The following is a 21,732-nucleotide window of genomic DNA, read 5'->3' as shown; positions in this document are numbered from 1 at the left end:
TGGTGATGAAAAAATAGACAAGAAAAGAAGGTGGAGCAAAGTGTTGAAGAGTGTATAAGCTTATGCACTTTATTACATGCATGTCACAATCAAGATTTGCCAGCTGGTTAATGTTTATGAGTCATCAGAAAATTAACCAACCATGTCTATGTTGAGGCTTCTGGCATCAAAGCTAATAGATGTTCCTACCGAGAACTTGGTAGTGAGTTCCATTAGTCGTTTGCGGAGCCTGGTATGTGAGCATAATCCAGTAGTTAGACTTTCAATTTTTAGAGCAACGATGGGCCTTAAAAAGAAAAAAGTAGAATGTGCTAAGATTTCTTATGGAAGGAGACAAATAAACAGATCTCATTCTAAGCATGTTCTCTGCAAATTTTGATAATAAACAGGAATATGACATCACTTTATAGGTTGTATTCCTGTTGCAGATCTTCCTTCCCTTTAAGCATCACAATCTGATGTGGAGGGATTTAGGATTAACATTGCTGGCCTTTCTCTGCCTCCCTTCCTCCTTTCTGCCCAGGGAAGAGGAGAAACTGGCACAGGGCTCGGAACTTCCGGGTTGTCTCATCAGACCACCAGGTCTGTGCTCAACCAGGCTCTGGAGCCTGCTGCTTCAGGGGAGACCTGCAGGTGCCCCCCTTGTCAGGAACTGTTGGGTGTCTCTGTTTAATGCTGGCATATACAATTACAAGCCCTTTGGCTACAGATCTAAAGTCACATTGTCTGGTGTATCCATAACAAAAATGACACTCTGACCTCCATCTGGCTGACTCTTAGTTCTATCTCCCAATTCTGGTTCAGAATTCAGGTGACAAAGAGGAGGATGCTAAGTCCCTTAAAAATCGCAACATTATTATTATAATAAACCACAGTAAAATTAATACAATGAAGGATCATGTCTTCTGAAGTTATTTTTTCACAGTAGCAAGTGCATGAACACATACAAATGATGTTTGAAACTGCAGTTTCCAACACTGAATTGGAACAGATGTCAAATAGTTTTCCTCCCTGTGAAGCCAAAAGAAGAGAGTAATTTAGGCTAAAATCCAAGGTACACTTCCAGGCTCATGTGGGGCCATGGAGCAGCCCCGGGACTATCAGCTACTTTGCCATGAACTTTCTGCCTTGCTAATGCTGGTCTTATGTCTTCACTTTTTTTAATAATTGGCTTAAAATATGACCAATCTGAAAAAAGTCCAAAACATATTTTGTTTGGTTTTATTCTAAATTCCCACTTCAACATAAAAATGCCAATTGTGTGCTTATGAGGAAAAATAATGTATTCCATTTTACAAATTGCGCCACTTCCTCAAGCCTTACCTATCTTCTCATTCCCTGAGATCCAGTTTGCTCTGCAATTAAAAAAGAAAATGCTAGGTTTTGGGTGTGATCCAAAATTGCTTTCAAGGATCCCTCTGGTCTCTTGGCAAAGGGACATCTCAGTAGATTAGGTGATTGAAATTACATGACCCCAAGACAACTGGTCGCTAAGCGTGTTGCATTGCTGCTGATGTGAACTTGTTTAGTTACTTAGGAAACAATGCACAATTAACAAGTGATAATTGCACATAAGAGCCACTCCTCTCACTTTAGATCACTTTTCTTTGTTTTTTCCAAGTTGTTTAGCCTTGTTCCACTTCCAAGTCCGTTTAGAATTCTAGACGCTGGTAATGAAAGAGCCTTTCAATTCGTCACCTCCATCCCTTGGCCAGTCTTTTGGCATGAGGACACAGACAACTCATCTGCACAGTTAGCATGACATCTCATACAAGGCAGACCAGAAAACAAACCCACCCATGAGCGTCCTTTCTATCATTGATTATTGATTTTTCTCACAAATGTGTGTCTATTAGGATTTATGAGAGATCTTTGAGGAGTCAGAGGTTTTTGTTTATTACCTTCGGTTTGAAAGAAGAGTATAGAAAGAGCAGCAGAGTCAGGGTAACTTTCCTTCTTCCCATTGTGATGATTCATAGTGCCTGAGTAAAATGCATACAAGGGCAGGCCAGCATGACTCAGTGGTTGAGCGTTGACCTATGAACCAGGAAGTCACAGTTTGATTCTCAGTCAGGGCACATGCCCGGATTTGGGGTTGTGGGCTCCATCCCCTGTGTGGGGCGTGCAGGAGGCAGCTGATCAATGGTTCTCTCTCATCATTGTTGTCTCTATCTCTCTCTCCCTCTCCCTTCCTCTCTGAAATCAATAAAAAATATATTTTTTAAAAATAAATAAATAAGCGTACAAGTTTACTTCTAAAAAGAGCTCAGCCAGCACAGTTACCTTTACCAAAGAAAGAAGCTTCAATATACAAGGTTTCCATCCAGCATTTCACACACACCCCACCCCTTCCTTCCCATTAACTTTTGGCTTCCACATGTTTTTCTTCTCTGACAAGAGTTTCTGACACCTGAAAAGTGGGGAGCAGCTTAAATTCCCTCATCTAGTCTTGGGAATTGAAGAGCTACTGGTAACTCTTGAGTGCTGAGGGCCTTCAGAACTTAATAGTTTCACTTAGCCAGCTGTTTATAGTTGGTGTGTTATTTATTTCTACTTATTTCATGCCCATGTTGGCCATCTTTTTAGTGTCCCCTTTTCCACTGTGATTGTTAACATTCTGCACAGCACAAGCACAGCTGTAGATTTATCAGACAGATACTGTCCATGCTGGTGGTAATGAAAGAGCAAGACCATTTAAATTCCAAGTCCCAGACCAAGCTCCAAAATCCAGCGGTGTTGACTTCCTTCTGTGGTTTTGTTGTGTTGAACTGATTTTAGGAAGAGACTTGATTAAAGAGCCATTGTAACTCAAGAACAGTAATTTTTAAACATTATGTGCATCACTTGGAAAATCCTAGGTATCTGGGACTTGGGTTCTGAGTTGTGACCTGCGAGATGTGTGGTAATCACAGCGCATTTCACTGCCAGCTAGAGCTCTGCCTTCAGCCTGCACAACCTCCTCCAGTGTTTCGAATAGGAATTCCAGGCCAGAGGTAAAGACAGCAAGAAAAATCCAGTCCTTACCCTCTGATGGTGGCCAGTTTGCTGCCAGTTCTCCTGTCCTGGGAGCATTTCTGCCTTTGTCTCTCATCTTGTGATTCACACACACACACACACACACACACACACACACTCCTCCCTGGAAACAGAGTTGTGCCATTTTGTTTTCCTGTCAGACTATTCAGTGATAAGAACTCTATTGAAAGCCAAATAGAACAAAGCTAACTGCCCTCACAGCTAACATACAAGATGCTATTTAGAAAAACGTCGATCCATTCACCGCTGGCTCTGTTAAATAAGGGATCCCTAATGTGGCCCATGATCAAACTCACTTCCTCGTTAAGGCATGAGCATAAGGAAAGACAGAGCCTCCTTTGTTTCAAAGAGGCTGTGTGAACTCTGCCACGAGTCCCCAGACACCCCTAAGTCCTCTGTTCTGAACGTGTAATTAATTCGTAAGAAACCAGGTACCACAGCAGCCGTGGTTTGACAGTAGATTCATTCAGCACCAGCCAGATGTGAAAGGCTTTCAAAGGGACCAAGCGGTGTGCCTATGGCTCAGGGACGCAGGAGACGGTAACCTCTGGTTTTCAGCCTTACCGTCACCCGGTAATGCCATTTCTAATGTATTTCAATTCACTCTTAATAGACACAGATGTTTTTGCAAAACTAAAGGTTATTGATTAACCCAGAGCGGGTAGGAGGTCCCTATTTGAGTTCTATATTTTTAAGCCTAGAAACCACCCAGTAGGAAATTCTCACATCAATCGTATGTTACTATTTTTATGCCCTTTTTGGAAGATAGATAAAGACTTATTTTTAGGTATTAAAGAAAAAAACATTTTTTTAAAAAAATTTAGGTTATTTTCAGAGAATTTGCTTTATGGAGAGGGGTAATAAAAATTTCCTCTGAGATTCCTTGAAAATGTTACTTAGATTCAGTTCTAGTGAACTCTACCAGCAATTTGGGAGATGTAGATGTCTTTTTTATATTTTGAGATGAGAAAAGCTGGGAGAAATTCTTAATGCACTGAGTTAATTCAAAATGAAATATTATCTCAACATCAGAATCAATAATATAGAATTCATCAGCAAAATAACATGAAAACTTACACTCAGAATTAAAAATTCAATTATGCAATAATAAGGGGAAAAAAGAGACTGTTTTTTTCTTTTAATTCAAAAAAATCTAGGGGGCTTACTTTATCATAAGCCAACTAAGAATTTGCAATATGGTTTGGTTATTGAAAACCTAACATAAGGCCTAACTGGTGTAGCTCAGTGGTTGAGCATTAACCCATGTACCAGGAGGTCACAGTTTGATTCCCAGTCAAGGCACATGCTTGGGCTGTGGGCTCAATTCCCAATAGGGGGTGTCTAGGAGGCAATGGATCAATGATTCTCTCTCATCATTGATGTTTCTATCCTTCTCTCCTTCTCCCAGCCTCTCTCTGAAATAATAAAAAAGATTTAAAAATTAACATAATTTTGGACTACATAAATAAAAGGTCATTTGTACATTATTCATTTTTTATTCTTCCCTAGCCAGAGCATAACTGTAATTTTATATTAAACTCTGCACATTGCATTTTAGAGTGAGCTAGCTTGTCCAGAGCAAATGGCAAGGAATTTGGAAACTCTGTGAGATAGTGTTAAATTGAGTAGACATTATTTAACACAGCTTCTCAACCTGGCACACAGCATCCATGCCTGATTGTCATTTATCTTTGGGTAGAATATGTTTAGTTATAAAGAGCACATTTCTCTTCATTGTTGGGCACTTTCATTTTTAACTCTGCCTTCTGTTATTGCACTCATTAATCCTTGGTTATTAGTAACCTATTTCTCTTGACAAGCCATTATAGATATGAAAGCCTATTATGACTTCTTCAAAGCATTTTAAGAAACTATTTCTTTCCCTCAGAAAAATCCACTTGTCAGAAAAACTTATCAATACAATAATGAACAAAGATGTCCATCAAGTATTTAAAATGCCATGGTAGGGACAGAGTATACTAGTAATTCTCAGAAGTTATTATACTTTTTAATGAATAATTAAATATTTAAAAGTTCTTCACCAATTCTTATGTTTTGTCATTTGAGAGCCTGGTCTGATCTTTAAACATGGTTAACAAATATATAAGATCGAGCAACCTTGGATTATTGCAGCATTCTCCTCAGAGTTCATCTTCTCTCTAGTCAATTTCATGATTCAAGCAAGCTAAATCTGATAGTTTGTGAATTAGTTTATTTTGGTCTTTATGAGTATTTAAAATATGAATCATGTTCTGACTAATAAAGATAATAATTTACTGTTAAAATTGGCCCAAATTTTTCTTTACTCTAAGAAAGACCTACCACAAAAAGGTGAAGAAAAACTATAAAAGATAATGGGTTTCAATGTTACACCATGTTTTTAATTATTTAAGTTCTATTGAGATAGACAGTGAGAGAAGGAAAAAGAGATATTCAGGCAGATTGAGATTAAGTCACATTAGAAGAAAGGACAGGAGACAGGATTCAGAATTTGAAGCAGCACCAATAAGCCTAAGTATCAATACCAAGCTTGTTTACAAAACCTCACACCTCAGCTCTGATCTGCTAAATGTACATCTGTCTCTGACAAGGTGTCGGTCTGGAAGTCGGCCTGGAGTCCTTGGACTTATCTCCCAAAAAGTAATTTGTTGCCCAACACTCCTCCACATTCTTCACAGGATCTGGTTGTTTCGAGTAGGATGGCCTTCAGTTTATCTCCAGCAGCAGCAGAAAATGCTTTCTTGGCTTCAAGGAGGCCCCTATGTAGAAAGTCTCTTCCCTTTAATTTTAGCTAAACCTTAGTGGCAGGAGACAAATTTCAGGCTCTCCTGAGGTTCACTTGAGAACAGAGGATGTCCCCAAGTGAGATGTCCCTGTGCATGAAAAGGGCTCTGGGTGATAACAGAAAAGAAAGGGAAAGAGAAAAGGAACCACATGGAGACCTCCTACCACTTGGGTAGGATCGCTGACAGGCAGTAGCTGAGGGGGAGGTTGTGGTTATTGCACTGTTAACAGGTCCCTCTGTAAATCCATCAATAGAGGGGAGTCCCCAAGTAAGGTGTGGGAACTGAGAGAGGGAAAAACAAGGAATACACACAGCAATCAAAAGTAGGCTTTTAAAAGAAAAACATATTTACAATATCCAAAGTTCAAAAATAAGATATGTAAAATTCATGGAAACACATCATAATGAGGTGACTGAGCCATAGTTGAGGTTTTTGTTTTGTTTTGTTTTACAATGATCTCTTTCTCCTCTTCAAAGGAAAAAATGAGAAAAAGCATAGAATAAGAAAAATATAACCATAAATATATAATACCATCTGAAGTATATTTCAAAGCACCGTACAGAATTAATATCTTTGCTACTTGTAATACTTCAGTTAATTAGCCTAGCCTGTGTGAAAAAATGAAAAATGAGAGAACAATGAAATGAAGCAGATGCCAAGGGATCCTGGAATGAGAACAAAGACAAGGAAATGAGACAATTAAAAGCTGCAGAGCAGTAACCCACAGGCAAATGTCCAGGAGACATTTACAAGTGATAATTCAGAACTATTTATTCAACAGTTATTTTGCTTAGGACTGCCTTAAGTACTTAAAAAATAACTATCTAAAAGTATATACAAATATGTAGGAAGCTAAAGAACACAATAAAGCGATTTGTCTCCACTACCGAATGCTCACCTGAATAAAAACATTTTGTGGGTGAATTTGGTATAAGCAAAGAATTTGGAAATGACATAACCTTTTAAAGTTTTGAATTGCTTTTTAGAGAATCTGATAGTTAGAAATTATTCAGGAATTAGAGACTGGTCCCTTCAACTTTCTTTTCAATGTCATTCTCAAGAACAGGGCCTTTTGTTACATACCCTTGTGTACTCCGCACATATAAGGGAGCATCCCATGTGACTTCAGATGAAAAAAACCACCTCCTGGGGTCCCCAGCCACTCCTGTACAAAATGACACTAAAAATTCTGAGTCACCCTTAAGCATGGTCTTTGGAATCAATTGATTACTAAAATGGTTATGAGACTTTAAGCTTTTTATAGACATTAAATAACCAGTATTAAACAACCTTAATTTTAGGGTTTTTCCCCCATTTATATCTCACAAGTTTAAAAAAAAAATTACAGAAAAGTGGTCCTCATATTGGAAGTACTAGAGTGACTAGAGGAAATGAGTCATCAAGATAATTTATGATCTTTCCCATGACTGGCAATGCATGAACATAATAATCCTTTGTTATCCAGTCCATTTGGTGACCAACTCCAGGACCTTGATGGAACATAATTAAAATAGGATTTCTGTACATTCAAGTCTTTGCTTCTTATCCCTAAATGGTTTTACCTTATTGCAATCTACCCTTTTAATAATGTAGTTATTTACTTTTCTGTTATATGATCACATCAAGCTAGTCTCAGTAAGAAATTATTTTTAAATGAATAAAATAAAGTTTCTAGGAGTTTATAATCTATAGGAGAAAAAGAGAAGCCCCAAAGAGCTGGAATACTTAGTATAGTAAGACTCACAGGACAGATTTGAAATATTAGAAAAGAGAGAGAGAATGTGCATTCAAACCAGGGATTTTTGTTCAGTTTGTTTTTGTTTTTTAATATTGGAAGCTTCTGGATCAATGTGGAAAAACTTATAATTAGGTGTGGTTTTTAAAACTCTGCTTATCGCCAAAACCGGTTTGGCTCAGTGGATAGAGCGTCGGCCTGCGGAATGAAAGGTCCCAGGTTTGATTCCGGTCAAGGGCATGTACCTGGGTTGCGGGCATATCCCCAGTAGGAGATGTGCAGGAGGCAGCTGATCGATGTTTCTCTCTCATCGATGTTTCTAACTCTCTATCTCTCTCCCTTCCTCTCTGTAAAAAATCAATAAAATATATTTAAAAAACAAACAAAAAAACTCTGCTTATTTTTGAGAATCTTTTGATAGGGAAGCCAAAAGCATGTTTGTTCTTAGCTCATTTCTAAGGGGATAGGGGAAGATGGATGGTCAACAATTTAAGAATAGTTTTGTATTTTGTATATATTTGTCAAATTTCACTTTCTGAATGTATTTCTACACACCATACATATTACCTTAAATATCCCCACTCCCCTGAAATGTGAGTTAGCCTGATTGGGTATTGAGGGTGTCCTCCAGGCCCGGAGCAAGGATCACCTTTCATATCCTGTCTTCTTGTAAACACCCATCACACAGCATTTATCTTAACACCTAGGAGAATTGGGCAAGGCCTGGACTTTTGTCTGCCACATGATTTATCATGTAGATGTAGTCCATTGACAATTCCAGACACCACGCATGGGAAAAGGAATTTCTAAAGGAACACATCACCCTCCCTCGTGAACAGCAGAAACTCCATCCTGTGTGTGAATACTTGCTGAGTCAAACTGGGTCATCTGATTCACTCCATGAAGAACACTTATTGGACGTTGTTTAGTCTTGGCTATGCTAGCCCATAACTGAGGCACTGGAGACATGAGACCATATTTCTATATGCACATGTGCACTTGCTTGTGTGTACACACGTAGTTCTATGTGACATGAGATTGGCTCCCAATTGCTTATTGGAATGCTAAGTTAAATGCATTTTCTGAAAAGTTGGCTGTTTACAAAATTTTATGTAAAGCCATAAGGATTGAAAATATTTTCTTCAATTTCTAGACAATGTGTCCAAATTTTTGGTTTAAAAAATATGGTTACCAAATATATACAATGATGCCACTGACCTACCATCAGTACGGCACATACTTTTTGCAAACACCTTGTGATAATCCATTCAATTTACTCATCTGGGAATAATAAATGAATTAGTAAGATGCCTGGCTAGATCTTGCAATATGTGTCTATTACAATGGGTTGGAACTAAGTTATGGCCCCTATCAGGAATAATCTGGGTCAAAGAGGGAAAATGATGCGCTGAAAAGTTGGGAAATAGTATGATGCACATACATCCCATGTAGGACAGCGATTCTAAAAGAAATCAGTGAGCTCAGAGGGAAGACAGGGGTGAGGGGAGAGGGAGTAAGAGATCAACTAAAGGACTTGTATGCATGCATATAAGCATTACCAATGGACACAGACACTAGAAAAAGGAAGAAAGAAAGAAAGAAAGAAAGAAAGAAAGAAAGAAAGAAAGAAAGAAAGAAAGAAAGAAAGAAAGAAAGAAAGAAAAGAAAGAACAAAGAAAGAAAGAAAGAACAAAGAAAGAGAGAAAGAAAGAAAGAAAGAAAGAAAGAAAGAAAGAAAGAAAGAAAGAAAGAAAGAAAAAGAAAGACACAATACTATACCTCAATTTCCCCATCTCTGAAGTGTTTATCATCTCTTTTCTATAAAAGCGTTTCCATAATCTGATTCTTTACACAATTTGTGTTCTCATGTGATTGATTTATAAATAGAGAAAGAACTGTTAATTAGCCAGATAGTTAATAAACATATAAACACCTAGACCTGATAATTCAGGTTTTAAATCTAATGCTACATTCGTCAATTTAACAAATAATAATTATTTTCTTACTTAAAGGGCAAAGTGGGGTGGAGGAAGAAGAATTCATTTTTAATAGTCTACTATGAGTTGTGCATTTGATGCATAGTACCTTACGTCCAATTCATAACAAATGCTATACTTAGCCCTATGTTACAAATGAGAAGGAAATGGAGATTCAAAGAAATTAATAACTAGCCTTAGGTCACAGCGCTAGTAGTCAGCAGAGCTAGAATTTGAAATTTTGGTGACTGCAAAATTCAGGCTCTTTTCAAAAAACACTGAGCTGCCTCCTAAGTGTCCCAGTTGAGCTGTTATTGCCCAGATTAAAAAAAAAAAATGTAAACAAGGAAAATAAATAAAACTAAGGAAAATTGGTGAGAATGTCCCTATGTTATCCAAGTTTACCTTGTTCCTTCCTGGCAGCTCAAATACCCATAGAATCCCTGGTGATTCTAATCATTTGAAGATGAATGCATAAAGTGTGAAAAGTACCTGCATTGAAGAGCTAATTGATCAGCTAATCCAGTGGTTCTCAACCTTCCTAATGCTGTAACCCTTTAATACAGTTCCTCATGTTGTGTTGACCCCCAACCATAAAATTATTTTCGTTGCTACTTCATAACTGTAATTTTGATACTGTTATGAATCGTAATGTAAATATCTGATATGCAGGATGTATTTTCATTGTTACAAATTGAACATAATTAAAGCATAGTGATTAATCACAAAAACAATATGTAATTATATATGTGTTTTCTGATGGTCTTAGGCAACACCAAAGGTCTCGACCCACAGGTTGAGAACCGCTGAGCTAATCCTTCCAACATGTAGCGCTTGGCAGCCTCCACAGCAGTGTGTGCCGGGGAAAATGAAATTTAAAAGAGAGGAAGTACCACAGCTCCTTTTATTGGAGCAGAAACATAAAAGAGGAGGTCAAGCAAAACACATCTGAATGTTCATTTGGAATTACTTCTCTTCTAACTTAATGTGGAGCCTTGGGTCACATGATAAATTAGCAGTTAGGGCACTTCCAGGCATTATAGCTTCCTCTCCTTTTGTAGATAACAGTCTGAGAATAACTCTCCCCAATATTTAGCCTCGGCATTTTTTAGCCTTTTAGCTGACCTTTTAACCTTATGCTTGTGGTTTGCCAAATCTTCCACTTTCCTTTTCCTTAGTTTTCTTGTTGTTCTGTCAGACCTTATTTGGGTGTCACCATATCCTGGCTTACAAGTAAGGGAACAGAGAACATGGTCTGATATTTTCAGGCCCAGACTTGCCATTAGAGAGACTCAGGTGCATAAGAGCTAAGGGAATATGGAACCTGGCTGGGCAGCCAGGTGCCCAGAAATAACTAACTGGATCCCTGTGCAAGAAGGGGAGAATGAATTCTGATAGATCATTAGTGGACTCCACCATATCACTAGATGTATATCTAAAGCAAAGACCAAATGTAGATAATAGTCAGTATTGTTAAAGATAATTTTCTAGATCATTAGAATAAGTCCTCTTAAGAATGAGGACTCAATGTTTGTGCAAAATCTTAACAAAGAGGAATAGTTATCTACCATAAAATAACACCTCCTTCAGCCTGATACCATCCAAAACACTTGTGTTTCTTTGTGCCTGTCAGTTTATGGTGCACTTTCCTACTGGGGTTACTCAGAGTTTCTCTGCTAACATTTAGGGCTGGATAATTCTTTGTGGTAGGAGCTGTCCTGTGCATTGCAGGATGTTTACAGCATCCCTCCCTCTACCTACCAGACACCAGTAATGTGTCCTCACCCCCAGTCACCATTGTAGCAATCGAAAATGTTTCTGGACATTGCCAAGTGTGTTCCTGGGGTCCAAAATTTTCCCCATTTTAGCTCTCATCAAAACTGCAGAAAATATGGCAATTTTAACAAAACATACTTTTCAGTTAACCTCTTTCTATGAATACATAGCTAACCCTCTATCTAATCACTTAACACATAACTGTATTGTGAAAGTGATCTGTGAGCATTAATATTCTCTTTCCTTTATATTATTAGATCATGTTGCTTCATATGTTTTTAGTCATAGTTTATAAAACATGATTGATGTCAATATTTTGATTTTAGGTTAAGAAAAAGCAGTTTGAAAATGGTTCAGTGGTGGCAAAAAAATAAGATTTTTATGTAAATTATGTAGGATAATTAGGTTGTAAAAAGTCAGTAACAGCTGTTTTATTTTATTTTAAAATATATATATTTTATTGACTTTTTACAGAGAGGAAGGGAGATGGATAGAGAGTTAGAAACATCGATGAGAGAGAAACATCGATCGGCTGCCTCCTGCACATTCCCTACTGGGGATGTGCCCGCAACCAAGGTACATGCCCTTGACCAGAATCGAACCTGGGACCCTTGAGTCCGCAGGCTGATGCTCTATCCACTGAGCCAAACCGGTTAGGGCTATTTTATTTTTTAAATATATTTTTATTGATTTTAGAGAGGAAGGGAGGGAGAGAGAGATAGAAACATCAATGATGAGAGAGAATCATTGATGCGCTGCCTCTTGCATGCCCCCTATCCAGGATCAAGCCCTCAACCCGAGCATGAAACCTTGATTGGAATGGAATCTGGGACCCTTCAGTCCACAGGCCAATGCTCTATCCACTAAGCAAAACCAGCTAGGGCAGTAACAGCTGTTTTAGGAGAAAGTTTGACGGCATATTAATTGGACTCATTAAATGGATTTCCACCACAAGTGTGGAATTTGCCTAATCCTGTTCAAATTATTATTCATCTTTACAAGATAAAAAGTTTGCTTAAGAAAGATGGTTAAAATTTATTTTCTATTTCATCTTTTTGCCTTTGGATTTAGACAAGTATTTGATTGTCAAAGCACTAAGCTAAGTACTGTGAGACTATAAGGTGCCTCCTTCAAGGGACTGGCAGTGAGGGGAGCAGGAAGAAGACTGAGTGCTAAGACTGCGCTTCTTCACTCCCAACTCTTCTGAAGGAACTTAAGGAAAAAGGAATCACCACCTGGTATTGAATGGCATCTCCTGTGGCTTTCTCCTCTTGGATTCGCCTGACTCCCTCATATGGAAAATCTCCACACCCACAGCCTGGTTAGCCCATTTTACATCTCCTGAAAAACCTGCCTAGCAACCTAAGCTGATTGAACCAGGAGTAGATACAAGGATATCTGATTTTTGACAGTGACTTATAACATTGGTTCTAGATGGTGAGCTAAGCCAAGCATATTTCCTCTTGAAAATTTAATCTAGGAAATGTGCAGTGAAAGCTGAAGTTAAATAGACTGCATAGAGAAATGGGCCATGAGGCAGTTAGAATCTTAAGACAGACTCAGAGCTATGCATTATGCCAAACTAGCATTATGAATAAGAAAATTATTGATGAGTATACAGAAACTAAAATTTAGAACGAATACATTCAGAATAGAGGAAAACAATAACTTGTTGACTAGCTGTTTGGGAAATTAAAAATAACCACTATTTTTGAATTTTTACTTCTCTCCTTTAACTAGAATTATTGTAAGGCCTACATCAAAAGCCAATATTGTGTGTTGGTCAAGTGTATCGTCTCTGGTTAGGCAACCTGGGTTCAAACCTCAGATGTACACTTTAATGGTGAAGGTTCATAGTTATACAATTTACAAAACTCTCTGCGCTGCAATGTTTTCCTTATTCAGAATCTGGAGATGATAAAGCTGATAGGACTTCCTTTTAAACATAATTTTCTTCTTGATGGGTCTCTGGATATATTTCCATTTTTGTTCCAAGCCCTCAATATTGTTTGGGGCCTTTGGCTTTCCTGTTACTTTTCCAGGTCCCAAGTATGTTCAAAGCAAAACAAAACACCCACCATTGTAAACTAGTTAGTAGCTTAGAATATTGTACCCTTCTGGGAGGTTTGGGGGCAAAACATTACTTTTTAGGATACTAACTGCTGAAAACCTCTACCTTCCCCAGCCTTACCTCTTTTTTTTTTTTCTGAGATAATCACTCTAGCCCTGACAAAGTTCTTGATTTCAAATGTGTCTCTGTCATCCAAGTTTCTCAGTTCTGCTCACTATATATCTGTTACCCAGTATTCCCCGATGTTCCTTCTCTTGACTTTCTGGTCTTTTATGAACTATCCCTGACCATCCCACCCCTGACAAAGATTCTCTCCTTGATCCTTGGCATCTGTCTTCATCCTTGTACAGTCCGTTTTTAACAGGAATCTTGTTAAGTCAATTTAGCCAAAACCGTTCATCATATTATCTGATCACCCTCCATATCTGACCAAATTCCTCATCACCCCCTGTAATATCTGATGACCCTTGCCTGCCTTCAGCAAGAATCTTGTTAGGTCAGTTTAACAACAACAACAACAAAATTACCCTACCCTCTTAGTAATTTCCATCAACCACAACCCCACACTCTGCTCCTTGGCAATAAATCCACACTTTTCCTTGTGTTTTGGAATTAAGCCTGATCTCTCTCTCCCTTACTGCAAAACCCCATTGCCGTTGTCTCTACACCTATGACAATAGTCCCAAGTAAAGTCTGCCTTACCATGTTAGCAAGTATTTTCCTTTACCACTCACGCCGGCCTTACCTTCCTCTTGTCTCACTGTGTGCACAGCTCATTTCAGCCATTATAAGCGGTTTGTGGTGTTACTTCTGTTCCTCAGGCTCTGCATGAAATTGTTCCATGTGCAGTATGGTGCCCCAAACACTAAAAGTGTTTAATAAATTAGCTGTTAATTCTTCTAGGGATAAACATAACTCTGAAAGTTTGCCACGAGAATGGGCAATGTGGTGGCTGAAAACCCCTGGAAAAAAAAACCTACCAAGAGGCTTTGTCTGTGAATTGTGGGAGCAGGGGAACATCAACCACCTCGTAGCAGGTTGGATTGTCCGGGAAGCAGATTCTAAGACGGTGGTGAATATGCAGGAGGGTTATCAGGAAGCACTCTTGGGGTCAGTGACTATAGCAGGGGAGGGGAGGAAGCAAGATTGGGAAGAGACATAAACTGGGTTGCAGAGCAGTTACAAGGCCGAGGCAGACCCCATAAGGGACACTGAAGCCACGATGACCATTCAGAGACTTCCCAAATCAGAGCAAAGGGACAAGACCTGTACCTCCTCTCACCCCGTTGACCAGTTTCACCCCGTTGACCAGTTACTACGTGTGGGCTGCTCCCAGAAGGGGCATCTCTCTTCAGCTGAAACAATTCCCAGAGGAGGCAGACAACTGAGGCCTATCTGCCGGCAACACTCCCAGAAATTGGGGGACTCTGTCCTGTTCTGAAAGGGGGTCTGGGAGGCAGAGCACAGTGTCCCAAACAGACTTTGGTGAAGACGTAAGGATATTGAGGCTAGAAAGACCTAGTCTAGACTCTATTGTAAATTTCCATGTCTGTGTTAACAACCTGCTTTTGACTATTTGGTAGGTTCTCTCTTGCCCATGTAACAAAGTATAAACTCTTGTCCTGGCATCCCAGCTCCACAGTGAACTTTTCTTTCTTTCATTGCTTTACAACCCCCAAAATATCAGAATTACTTCTCCTTGGCTCATGCTTGTTCCTCTGCATGAAAACAACTACCCTGGAAGACAACCCTTCCCTTCCCATCTTGTCTTTCATTGACTCTTCACCCCAACCTTGGCTACCGGTTCCCCCCATAGCACACAGACTGTCCCATCTGCTCTGGGTGGCAGTGTATCTAGGAGATGTGTGTATCTTACTCTGCCTGTGAGCAAACTCCTTGAGTCCAGAAACTATTTTTATGACACTCAGCATAGGGCCTGGTACATAATAGTCATCCAAAATATATTTACTTCTCACAACCTGGCTCAGGTCAGCTGTGTAGGAGAAAAAAAAAATCTGTGTTTCTTAAAAATGTTCATGAATGGGCCTCACTTAGCTCTCTTCACCTATGGGTGCGCTGCTCCAATGAGAACTCCACTCACAGCTCAGCAGACAAAAGAAAAACGAGGAAAAGCAAAGGATGAAGTCCCTGCTCAGATGTACTCCTCACTCACCGCATGCTTCAGAGCAGGAAATAAAGACTTCCTGCCAATTCAAATGGCATTATATTTGTGGAAGCTTATCCACAGGCATGCAGAAAGACATGCACAGAGAGTGAGTTAATCATATATAGCCTAATTTGGTTAAAATTGAGTTCAAGTAAAGCAGAAATTTTTGAAGAGTCAACAAAATTTCAAAATTCACCGTCATTTCCTGAAAGTAGAGTCTGGTAAAATTGGCTTATCACCTCACTTTTAATGCACATATGTGATTTCCTGCTTAACAGCATTTCCCAAAGGGATGAGAAAAAAATACTTCACAACCAGGGAAGTTTTATAAGAGGGATTATCTATAGTTCCTGAATGAGAAGCCTTCTCCCTCCAGGCACACCTGCAGTTCCTAATAACTGACTTATGCAACTTTCCTCTCTACTTGGATCCAAATTGGCAAGAAATATTGTATATGTCTCTAAAAAGTGAAGTTTTAATTTTTTGCATTTACTGGTTCTTGAAACTTGTTCCCTCTAGTTTACCAGCGTGGAGGCATGCGTTTGCAGGGAGCAATTAGGGATAAGATAGCCAAAGAAACACAAAGTCAGTTGAAAAATGAAATCTGTGTCTGGCTCTCTCTATGAATTATGACTATTCAAGAAGGGGGAAATCTGAACCTTTGCCAAAAGCCTGGCGTGTAAAGGGACAGCTGGAGTTTTCTGCTAGGAGTTACAATGCATTGCTTGTTCCTTTAGGGAGGAGGGGGATCACTTACCACAGCGACTCACACATCCATGGGACACTAGCACATCTCTACCTCATGAGGCATTTTCTTCAAAGGAAAAGAACTAGATATTCCAGGAAGGTCAATGAGGACTTTCGGGTACAGACACGCTGACCTTCCTGGTAGAGATTTGTAGCCTTTGTGGTTGGTGTCTGGACTCAGTTTCTATAGATGCCTTCATTGTGCTATAGGTTTTATACAGGATGTATTGTTGCAACTGCCAACCCTAATTTCAATTCCCCTGGAGACTCAGGAAACTCTTACCAAATAAAAGAAAACCTCATTGTGTTATTATTTGGTCAAGACTCAAATAACATTTTGAACAAGAATGTGAACAAACACATAAACATGGCACAGAGTGGGATCTTTCAATGGGACTCTAAAATATAAATGTCTTAAACAGAAAAATACAAATGAGGGAAGAAGAATGCAAACCAGGGGCTATCACTGCTGTGTTATGCCCCTGAATTGGTGGTCACACAGGTCTGTCTGTTCACTTACCAGCCCTGAGAATGGTGCTACCCAGTGTGGCTAAAACCTGCAAGGGCAGCCCTCCCCCACCAAGGTCAATGCAGACACAATGGGAGAGTCGCATCTTTTCCTAACTCTGGATTTAAACAATCAGACAAATTTTTAAAGGCTGACTGGGCAAAACATGGTCAGTGAACTAGGATTGGTTTATTGTATGCATTCAGGGTTAACTTCCTAGAGTCCCAAAAGGAGTGAAGGGTCAGACTCCATCTTGCTGATTGAGCACATCCTATATAAAAAAAAGCTAATATGCAAATTGACCAAATGGCAGAATGATCAGTTACTATGACACACACTGACCACCAGGGAGCAGATGCTTAACCCAGGGGCTTCCCTCTGGTGGTCAGTGCACTCCCACAGGGGGAGCGCTGCTCCACCAGAAGCCCTGAGCCGGGCTCACAGCTGATGGGCACAGCAGCGGTGGCAGGAGCCTCTCCCGCCTCTTCTGCAGCACTAAGGATTTCCGGGGAGAGCGGACCTAAACTGTCATTTCCCGAGGGCTCCCGAACTGCAAGAGGGCTCAGGCCAGGCTGAGGAGCACGCCCCCCCCCCCCCCACACACACACCCCAAGTGCACAGATCTCGTGCACTGGGCCTCTAGTCAGGATATACTAACTTAAAAAGTTATCACACGCACACACACACACAAGTGGTATCACATATTAGATTTGCTTTAGTCTCATGTTAAAATAGGTACTCATAATGCTTATGAAGAGAAAACATAGAGCCTGGTACATTTAAGCCAACTTTGAAGTGTGGGGGATTCTTCAATCAAAGGAGAGTGGGTTCCAGCATTCCCAGTAACAGCCTTCTGGCAAGCAGCCAGCTGGAGATAGCACTTGGTTTTTTTTTAACGGTGGGGCATATACCAGTGCTTCTGGTCTTCTGGGAACATGGCCTCAGCTATGATGCTGCACTCATGGCTTAGGGGTCGTTCAAATTCAAGGGCAACACTGAACCATAGCAATAGAGAGCAGGCCCTTCGCTTGCTATTGGGAACCCCTCACATACTAGTACATATTTACTAGTAGACCTATGGCAATTGTGGTAAGACTTCAACAGAAAGAAGGAACTACAGTTGGTGTGAAGTGTTTTCCAAAGGGCTCCAGTTGCCTGAAAGATTTGCTGTCATTTAAAATGTCTGTGGGCAGGTATATTAAATAAAAAGAATGTTTTCTCACCAGGATTTTATAAAATTGCTTAATGCTCATATTAACGATAAAAGACCTGAAACAAAATAAGAGGAGCCTGTGTCATATTTTATAGTATTTGCTCAGATTACATATTACTGTTTCAGGAGGCAGGTCATTACCATTTCTATTAAAGAGACCCCTTTCTACTTCATTTACCAGTTTGCTTCTTTATTATCTCACTGACTAAAGGAGTTTGTTTACCTTTTTTTTTCACTGAGCTTTCATCGTTGTTCAAATTTTATTCTATAATATCTTATATAAGAGTATATATTGTTAAATATATTTTTATTGATTTCAGAGAGGAAGTGGGAGAGAAAGAGAGAGAGAGAGAGAGAGAGAGAGAGAGAGAGAGAAACATCAATAATGAGAGAGAATCATTGATTGGCCGCCTCCTGCACACCCCCTACTAGGGATCCAGCCTCAACTGGAGTATGTGCCCTTAGCTGGAATCGAACCTGATACCTTTCCGTCCATAGGCTGACCCTCTATCCACTGAGAAAAACCAGCCAGAGCAAGAGTAAATATTTCTTAGAATTGGTAATGCCTGTAATCTTTTAAAATGTCATACAAAGAAAATAAAAGGCAGTCCTTAGTAGTTGATTGAAGAACCATAATTTAAATCATAGTTCTTTTTCTTTATCATTTTAGTTTTTAAATGTGGTAAAATCAACACTAAAAAAAGAGAAAAATGGTAATTGGCGTACGAGCTACCCTTTTCATTGGCTAATCAGGGCTATATGCAAATTAACTGCCAACTAAGATTGGCAGTTAACTGCCAACAGGATGGCGGTTAATTTGCATATGTAGGCACAATGCAGGGAGGCGAAAGGGAAAGCAGGAAGAAGCCCCCTGCCACTGACAGTGATCGGAAACCCAGGGGGGAGCTAAGAGCTGGGGGGCAGGGCAAAGGCGGCCCTGGGGCCGCCTTTGCCCTGCCCCCCAGCCATGATCGGAGAATCAGGTGCCTTTTCCGCCCTGGCCAGTGATAGCAGGAAGTAGGGGTGGAGCCAGCGATGGGAGCTGGGCACGGTTGAAGCTGGCAGTCCCAGGAGCTAGGGGTCCCTTGCCTGGGCCTAAAGCAAAGCCCACAATTGCGGGGCCGCTGCAGCTGTGGGTCCCCGCTGCCCGGGCTAGACGTCTAGGCCAGAGGCATCCTGCAGGAGCAGGGGTGGAGCCCGCGCGATCGCGGCGCCCCCCGCTGCCCCGGGCCGGACGCCTAGGCCAGAGGCGTCAGGCCTGGGCAAGGGGCCGATCCTGCGATTGGAGGGTGATGGGGGTCAACACCTGAGGGCTCCCAGTATGTGAGAGGGGGCAGGCTGGGCTGAGGGACACTCCCCCCCCACACACACACACCCAGTGCACAAATTTCGTGCACCGGGCCCCTAGTATTCTTAATATAAATTTACCATCTTAACCATTTTTAAGTATAGAGCTCAGTATTGTTAAGTATACTTTATATTATTGTGCAACCAATTTACAGAATGTTTTCATCTTGCAAAACTAAAACTCTGTACTCATTAAACAATTCCCATTCCTGCTTCCAGCCAACCCCTGAAAACCACCCTTCTACTCTCTGTTTCTATAAATTTGACTAGTAAATACCCCCTATTAGTGAAATCCCTTTTGACTGGCTTATTTTATGTAGCATAATGTCCTCAGGGTTCATCCATGTTGTAACATGTGCTCGCATTTCCTGCCTTTTTAAGGTTGAATAATATTCCATTATATAGATAGACCACATTTTGTTTATCCATTCATCTGCTGATGGACACTTGAGATGCTTCCACCTTTTGGCTATGTGACTAATGCTTCTATGAACATAAGTGTACAAATATCTGAGTCCTAGCTTTCAATTATTTTGGATATATATCCAGAAATGGAATTTGTGAATCATCTGATAATTCTCTTTTCAGTTTTTTGAGGAACTACCATACTGTTTTCCATAGCAACTCATCGTTTTATATTCCCACCAACAGTACACAAACGTTTTAATATTTCCTCACCAACATGTCATTTTTTTCCTCTTTCTGGTAGTAGCCATTCTGATGAATGTGAAGTGATTTTAATTTGCATTTTTCTGATGATTAGTGATGTTGTTGAATATCTTCTCATATGCTTGTTGACCATTTATATATCCACTTTAGAGAAATTTCTATTCAACTCATTCGCCTATTTTTTAATCAGGTTATTTGTTTGTTGTCAAATTGTAGGAGTTCTTTATATATCCTGTATATTAATTCCTTATCAGATATATAATTTGCAGTTTTTTCTCCCACTCTATGGGTTGCCTTTTTATTCTGTTGATTGTATTTTTTGATGCATGGACATTTTTAATTTGATGTAATCTAATTTATCTATTTTTACATTTGTTACTGCAACCACAATTGAGATTCGTACATTGTGTAGGAATTAATCAATATTGTACATTTATAGTTGAATTTAATGCTGTTCCCATTTGGCAATAGTATCTAGAAATTTTTCCAAGTTTTTCATCTTTACAGACAAGATAATGACTCCATCCTTTTAAAGGGTTAAGTTGATGAAAATATAAAGATTGGAGTATATTTAGAGGGCAGAATTTTTTTTGTCCAGCCAAATTTATGCAGCTTATTTTTTTTCCAGTGAAAGACTAAAGGGATATTTTTATTGCCATATATTTTAGCTCTCCCAAGCATAGTAAAAAGGAAGAAATTGTACTTTTAGCATACAATCAGAAGTCTATGCCTTCAGACCCAACAGGGAAAGCAAGAGATATTGTTCCTCTCAGTAACTACAATTAACACAACCTGCCTTTCTCTAAAATCCAAATCTTTTGATCTACATTGAGACTAAACAGGAGTTTCTTTGTATAGTCCTAGAGGCCCTGACTGATGAGAAGCTAATGCTGGAGGATAAAATATTAAAGAAGCTCTCTTTGTGTTAAGAGAGTTACTGCTCAACATTTGTGCAAGCTACCTCATTTTAGTGAAAATACTACTGTAGGATTGTAATTACTGGATGGAAAATATGGTTGCAAAATATCAAAAAAAAATAGCTTATATGCACGTACAGGAGAAAGGAGACAAGAAACACAAACATCTGTTATTCTTTCCAAACCTTCAAATCTTATTTTGATTTTTTCCTCCATTGTATTGTTATGTGTGAAATAATAAATCTGTAATGTAAGGCATTTTTGTTGTTGTTGTTCTATGCAAACCTGTATTTAAGCAACAATAAGTATTTTATTTATTTTTTTTCTATGATAACCCAACAGCTACTAAAGTGGATAAAGTTTAGTGTCCAAAGTATCTTCATAATTCTCTGTCATTCATAACAGATGGGTTTTGATAGGTCAAATCTGAATTTGGTCTTTGCAGAACATTCAAGATCTCAAGGTTATCTCAGACTTTGTGGCCATTTACCACTTTTGACTCTCAACCTAATGAGAGAGAACGTATTCCTGCTGGTCCTGGTACTTTTTGTTCCCATGTAATGTGAGATTTATAAGAATCTGGGTAATTTCCTGATGACCATGGGTACCTTCTCGAGGTGAGCACCTGATTAGATAATACCTGTATGGCCCTTCTGTGAATATTTGACAATCTGTGAAAGACAAATTGTGCTTATTACATTCAAAGAAATATTTTTCTATTTTTTGTTACTCTGATATTAATATTGCTTTTTACATTTTGTATTGGAAGAATAATTGTTTTGGT

Source organism: Myotis daubentonii, chromosome 4 (genome assembly GCF_963259705.1).
Source record: "Myotis daubentonii chromosome 4, mMyoDau2.1, whole genome shotgun sequence".
Taxonomy (NCBI): Eukaryota; Metazoa; Chordata; class Mammalia; order Chiroptera; family Vespertilionidae; genus Myotis; species Myotis daubentonii.
The sequence above is the reverse complement of the archived record's forward strand: the minus strand, read 5'-3'. Positions refer to the sequence as shown.